This window comes from Silene latifolia, chromosome 1, assembly GCF_048544455.1.
Source record: "Silene latifolia isolate original U9 population chromosome 1, ASM4854445v1, whole genome shotgun sequence".
In the NCBI taxonomy this organism is placed as follows: domain Eukaryota; kingdom Viridiplantae; phylum Streptophyta; class Magnoliopsida; order Caryophyllales; family Caryophyllaceae; genus Silene; species Silene latifolia.
Genome location: NC_133526.1, coordinates 88871306 through 88878994, shown reverse-complemented (window position 1 = coordinate 88878994; position 7689 = coordinate 88871306).

Genomic DNA, 7689 nt, shown 5'->3' with positions numbered 1-7689 from the left:
TCGTGTGGTGGTAGGTTGAGTGGTTGTCGTCGCTGTTGGTGGTTGCAGTGGTGGTGATTAGGTGTCGGGGTTGATATGGGTGGTTTTTGTTTGATTTCAGACATGGGGTAATGGGGTGGCACCACCGTGGACTCGGGGGAGGTCGAATCGGTGGTGCCACGTGTGTCGGAGTCGCCGTGCGACGGTGGTGTCAATGGTGGTGGTTGGTAAGGTGGCGGGGTTGTGTCGTGGTGGCGGGCGAGTCGGAAAAGGGGCTGTTGTGGCGTTTTGTGGCGGCGGGGTTGCAAATAGGGGTGTTGGTGGTGGTGGTTCGACCACCGGCGTGGGTCGACCACGTTGGTGGTGGTTGGAGGTGACCAGGCCAGACACAGTGTCGAGCCCGGTGGTCGGCGGTGAGGGCTGGTGGCTGTTGGAGTGAGTTGTGTCGGGTTGAAGGGGGTGTGTTTGTGTGTCGGGTTGAGTTATTGTTTTTGGGTAATTTTGTTATGGTTTCTATTTTAGTAAGTCGGAAAATATGTATATTTCTATTATTTCTATTATTAGTTTTAGTTATTAAGTCAATATTAAGTAGCGATGACGGAATAATATATTTAGGCTTTGAGTCGGGATTTTATTTCGGGAAGGTTACTATTTTTAGTAACCTGCTATTTTTGGTAATTGCTATTTTGGAAACTTCCCATTTTAGGAAACTTTCTATTTTGGGTAACTTATATTTTTAGTAACTTCTAATTTGGGAAAGTTTCTACTTATAGTGACTCTTGAGTATGGGAACGGGAATAGTTAAGTGAATTAATTATGTTATGTATATGTTTAGGTGGCGAGTTTCGGGTGGAGTACTTCTGATCTGCAGTTAGCTTATTACCGCTATTTGAGGTAGGGGAATACACTGGACTTGATATAGTACTATGTGACTGGATTGACTGAATCGGTGATTTACATGTTATAATATGATTGTCTGATTTAATTCCGTTAAGTATATATTATCGTTGAACTGTTTTAATATATTATTGCATCGGAGTTGGTGGAGGTGGAGGTGAGTATGGTGTGGAGATAAGGCCCAGGCGGGTTCTGCAGGACTTGCCCTGGTGTCCTCAGCTGCGAGCTGGTAGATCGGCTACGGTCGATGTATAGTCTACCGGGGATCGGTATGGCTGGGTTGTCCGGGTTATGAGTTGTGATGGCGGTGGTGGTGATGGAGGAGCATGTGTATTATGTTCTTTGTTTTATTGTATTACCTACTCGGCTTCACGGTGACCTCGTGTATTCGTGTACGCCCTGTGATGATCCAATTATTGGTGACCAGATTGACATGGTATTTGAGACCGACGGGAGCTGGCCGGGAAGAGAGCTTGGATGACCGACTTAGTGCCTAGCCCACCTTAGTCTTTTTAGTAGTTTTATCGAGACTTTATCTTTTGGTCGTATTTTGAGACTTTGTTTTATTTTCTGTTGTAATCTCACTATAAACATTTTAATAAAGTACTGTGTTTTCTTCCCTTTGTTATCTACTGCCTCGGGTTTCCGAGATGGTAACACCGTCATTTATCTGAGGAGTCCTAGTTCAGGTCCTTAAATAAATGGGGGTGTTATAAAGTGGTATCAGAGCTAGGGTGTCTTATAAGGGGTATGTGGTCAAGCCAAGAGTCAAATTCATATCTGTTAACACCCTAAAGTCGAGTCTGAGGAAACGAGATCAGTTGATCTTGTGTCAGATGTGGGATAGTGAGTCGGAGACCCCTAAGGTGTCTGAGATTCCAGTGGTGAGGGAGTTCGAGAGAGTATTTCCGGAGGACATTCCAGGGTTACCACGGAAAAGAGAAGTGGACTTTTCCATTGATCTGAAGCCGGGCACAGGGCCGATTTCTAAACCACCTTACCGTATGGGACCAAAGGAGATGGAGGAATTGAAGAAGCAGTTGGATGAGCTAGCAGAGAAAGGTTACATACGGCCTAGTGTTTCACCTTGGGGAGCACCAGTATTGTTTGTCAAGAAGAAAGATGGAAGCTTGAGACTTTGCGTGGATTACCGTGAGTTGAACAATGTGACCATCAAGAACCGTTATCCTTTGCCAAGGATCGATGATTTGTTCGATCAATCAAGTGGAGCCGGAGTTTTCTCTAAGATCGATCTGAGGTCGGGTTATCACCAGTTGAGGATTAAGAACGAAGATATACCTAAGACCGCTTTCAGAACCAGGTATAGGCACTATGAGTTCGTGGTCATGCCAATCGGGTTGACTAATGCGCCAGCAGTGTCCATGGACTTGATGAATCGAGTGTTCAGTCCTTACCTGGACAAGTTCGTGGTTGTGTTCATCGATGATATCCTGGTGTACTCCAAGAACGAGGAAGAACATGAGGAACATTTGAGGTTAGTATTGAAAACCTTGGAGGAGAACCAGCTATATGCGAAGCTGAGCAAGTGCGAGTTCTGGTTGAAGAAAGTTGCTTTTCTGAGGCATGTGATTTCCAAGGAAGGGGTGTCGGTTGATCCTAGTAAGATTGAGACAGTGACAAGATGGCAGAGTCCTAAGAATGTGGGTGAGATCCGAAGCTTCTTGGGGATAGCAGGTTATTATCGAAGATTTGTCAAGGACTTCTCAAAGATCGCAAAGCCATTGACGTCATTGATGCGGAAGGAGAACAGGTTTGTTTGGGATGAGAGTTGTGAGGAGGCGTTTCTAACTCTCAAAAAACGTCTCACTACAGCTCATATCCTTGCACTACCAGATGGGAATGATAATTTCGAGGTGTATACTGATGCTTCCAAGAAGGGTCTGGGGTGCGTTTTGATGCAGAACGGGAAGGTAATCGCTTACGCTTCTCGACAATTGAAGACCTATGAGGAGAATTACCCTACTCATGATCTAGAGTTGGGGGCAGTGGTGTTTGCGCTTAAACTATGGCGACATTATCTTTATGAAGCTACCTTCAAAGTGTTTTCCGATCACAAGAGCTTAAAATACATTTACACACAAAAGGAGTAGAACATGAGACAGAGGAGATGGATCGAATTGATTGGCGACTATGACATGGAGATACTTTATCATGAGGGGAAAGCGAATGTCGTAGCTGATGCTTTGAGCAGGAAATCCATCCATGCTTTGAGCAAAGTGCGGATCTAGGGTGAGGATGCATAATGAGCTGCGGGAGATGGGAATCCACATGATCCGGAAAGGAGAGACTCTTGGGGACTTGACCGTTGAGCCGGAGTTATATGAGGAGATCCGAGAGTTACAGGAAGCCGATGCTAGAATTCAGAAGTGGCGCAGCACAGTAGAACAGGCAGAAGCTGGGGTTGATTCCAGGTTTGTTATCCATACTGATGGTAGTCTGAGGTTTGGAGGACGGTGGTGTGTTCCGGATAATGAGGAGCTGAAGAGGAAGATTCTTACTGAGGCACATGCTACACCATACTCGGTTCATCCTGGGGGAGATAAGCTGTACAAGGACCTCAAGAAGACTTTTTGGTGGCCGAATATGAAGAGGGAAGTTGCTGAGTTCGTAGCTCGATGCTTGACGTGCCAGAGAGTGAAGGGTGAACATAAGAGACCGCAAGGGAAGGTTCAACCATTAGAAGTGCCGGAGTGGAAGTGGGAGAGCATTTCCATGGATTTCATTGTTGGGTTGCCTCGAACTCAGAGAGGTAACAATATGTTTTGGGTGATCGTGGACAGGCTAACCAAGTCGGCTCACTTTATCCCCATGAAGGATACTTGGAGTAAAGCTGAGTTGGCCAAGGCCTATGTTCAGTATGTGGTGAAGCTGCATGGTGTGCCCAAGGACATCATTTCCGATAGAGACTCCAGGTTTCTATCCAAATTCTGGCAGGAGTTGCAGTCATTAATGGGTACTCAGTTAAAGATGAGCACCGCTTTTCATCCGACTACGGATGGTCGACAGAGAGGACTATTCGGACACTCGAGGACATGTTGAGGGCTTGTGTTTTGGAGTTCGGTGGGTCTTGGGAGGATAGACTGGGGTTGATTGAGTTTTCATACAACAACAGTTACCACGCTAGTATTGGGATGGCTCCATTTGAGGCTCTATATGGCAGGAAGTGTAGGAGTCCTGTGTGTTGGGATGATCGAGCTAATGCGGTAGTTTTGGGACCAGAGATGATTCAGGAGATGGTTGAGTAGGTGCAGATCATTCGACAGAAGATGAGGGCTGCTGTGGACAAGGCCCTCGGGAACTGCGTCCGAGGGATCCACACCGGCATAATCGACTCGAGGTTCTTTCGAATCGAATTAAGACCAATTAGAGTCGCCACCAAGTTTTTTGGGAACTTGGAACCGTTCAAGTCAACTTTACACCTTTCATCGAAAAGCATAAAGCCAATCGACTACGAGTGAGTAAAGATAAAGACTTGTACCCTATATCACTCGAATTGAATGACTCTCGTAATCCAATGGTATTTAGACGGATCCACAAACCATAGATCTTGAGTAAGGGGTGAGGGTACGTGTTGGGAAGCCCATAAGGACACCCAACCCCGCCCGTCGATAACGGCCTCTACTAAGTCAAGCGTCGGAGTTCAAACAAGGTCATAGCTACTACGATGTATGAAATGCAAACGTTGTTTTAAACCCTAACATGTGAAGTTTCTATGTCGTTTTAGATGCATGAATACTAACTTTGTCAAAGTTGTTTTAGCATGTGAGTTGATTGATCTAAGCAACATATAAATGAAAGCAAACAAGGCTTAAAGGGGAATGGGGGAGCCATTGGGATCTACCTATTACAAACCAGGCATTTCATGCCGACACAACAATAAATAAATTACAACTCGATCTAAATACAATTGCTACAAACGACTCAAAACGCGACACAAAACACACGGCCAAACGGCCTTGAAAACCGTGCACATGGGGGAAGTGACTCACGGCCTACATGACACACGGCCGTGGGTCCCTCCTCGTATTGCGTGCCCTCACTTAATCCCATCGGATTAGACATTGGGCTATGCACCAAAGCATGCATTAGCATAAACCGGGCCATGTTGTTTTAAACAACATGCGGTTTACTACGCTCTTACAAGCATTGGGAACAACCGTCTAACCAAATAAAACCAAGATTTTCAAAAAAGGTTTTGACTCAAAAAGGAGAACAAATTACAAATAGATTACAAAACGTGACTCAAAGAAACATAAATTAAATACAAGCGATAAAACGAATAAAGAACGGACGATGCAAAAACAAACGAAATAGGGAGGCCAAATACACGGCCAAACACACGGCCAACCACGGCCCAACCAGAGTCAACCTAGTTCCTAAGTTAGATTCATTAGTTAGATCGAATGATTGCGAAAAGGAATCGAAAACAAGGTCAGAAAACGAGTTAAAAACGATGTTGATTGATTGTCGCGTTATGGTGCATTCTACACGGCCTAAAGGGTCTAATTAGGTCAAATATCATAAGATTAACGCTTACTCGTCGAGTGTTAATAGGAAGGTGCTAATCACGCACTCCTATGCTAGCGAGAAATCAAGTGATAAGAAAGATGCATTCAATTATTTACAGAATCGTTAGTTGATTTATAAAGCTACGTCAAAGCCACCTATTATGTCTACTTAGGTTATTAAATTAAATTAATGTTATCTAAATATGTCATAGGTTAACAACCAGAGGTTAAACTAACATGCACCGGGTCCTAGGGTCCATCGATTTGGCGAAACAAAGAAAGGGGTCGAAAGCGATGAAAGTTAGACAACTCGTTTTAATTATGCCCTACCTTGAACACGAGGATATGTAAATGAGACGGGGGTGTACGACCGACAGAAGGAGCGGTTTCTTTTCCCATCTCAAGTCAACGCGGGTGTTCATGGTGGTACTTTAACTCATACTCGGACTAACTAGTTTCATAGTTAATTTAAAACAATCGATAAACAAAACGAAAACAAACAAAAAAAAAAGACAATAAAAAAAGGCATAAAAAAAACGAAATAAAAAGAGAGAAGAGAAGGGGATTTGATGCACCCTCAACCTACATGTATCGTTGACACCGTCTTGGGTCGTAATCGATGGTAGATTTTATCTCGAGAGGCCGTCGTCGACGAAGTAACAAAGCAACACGCGTTTTGGAAAGTTTCTGGACAGCAGTTTTAAAACAGTGATATCTCCCTCGTTTCACGACGAAAATTCGATCCGAAAGATGTTTTGGAAACTAGAAAGAGAGGAGAACAAGGATCTTAAAGCAACCCCTGCTCGATTTGGGTTATTGGGCACGAAAAACGAGCACAAACAGAACTGGACAGACAAGAGTAAACCGCGAAAACAGAGTGTTATTTCACTCTGTTTTTCGAGGAATTTCGTGTACTCTCAAGGGCAATTTGGCTCGTAATTCTTTATCTAATGTGTAGATGGATGTTATATGGTTAATTAGGAACAAGAAACTCGAATTTCTATGGTGATTTGATGGAGGAACGAGATGATTTTCGAAGGAGGCACACAAACAGTTTCTGTTTGTGTGTCGGTTTTGTGTAGGGTTTTTGGAGGATGTTTAGGGTTTGTTTCTGAGGTTTAAAGCTTGTAGGTGATGGTTGGATGTATGGAGAACTTAGAGGAATGAATGTATGGTGAAGGGGTGGTATTTATAAGGGTTTAAAATAGGTTAAAAGGGAGGAGAGGCAAATCGGGCTCAATGAACATAGCTGCTGTCCATCGGTTTTGGGAGGGGTTTCTAGGGTTCGTTTTGGGGGATTTCTTGGTGATCAAGCTAGGATAATATGGGTAGGATACTAGGGTATGGGTTAGGGTTAATGGGTACGGGTCTTGGTAGTGTTTGAAGCGGGTTTGGGCTCGGGAATTGGCTCGCAAAACAGGGGACTGTTTGCGGTTTGGTGCGGGCTGCTTGTGGCCTGTTTGGGACGAGGATTTGGGCTGCTTGTGAGGGGGTTCGAACATGGGTTGATGGGTATTGGTATAGGTGGGTTAGTGTACTCGAGATTCGTGCCAATTCGCAAAGGAAACGGGCTTAAAAACCGAGCCAAAATCGAGCTCAAAACACACGGTTAAAAACGAGTTCTTCGCTTTTAAAATCGATTTTTCAAACCAAATAATAAATTAAAATAAATGACTTTTCAAATCAAATATACTCATAAAATGATTTTTCAAATCAAATATTTATTTTATTTTCAATAAAATAAACTTAAGAAAATAAATTCAAAATAAAGCTTTAATTTAAATATCATTTAAACTAAATAAAAATGAATTCACTCAAAAAACACATTAATTTTAAATATCATTTAAAATAACAAAATGAACCCACTAAAAACATTAATTTAAATATCATTTAAATTAATAGAATACTTCATCGACGACGCCCATTCTACCTCGTAAAACGAGCTCCAAATAATGACAATGACAACCAAAGAATACATGTGTCCTATCATCATCGGGTGTTTGTCGGGTTCTCTATAAATTCCAATATCGACGGATACGGGTATCTACAGAGCCCCCACTTTGACTGAGGCTTGGACAAGGCGAAAGTCAAAGTATACCCCAGGTCCCTTTCGACCTGAGGATTCTTCGGGTCGTTTATAGTCCATTAGACTCGCGTATATAAGCTCGCCAGCCATAAGAAGAGATCATACCTGAAACTTCGTTGGGGTTGACTCTTGCTTCTGTTGCGTCGAAATATCATCGTTGGTCATCGACCCATAAATTGCATAAATGGTGGGTTGAGC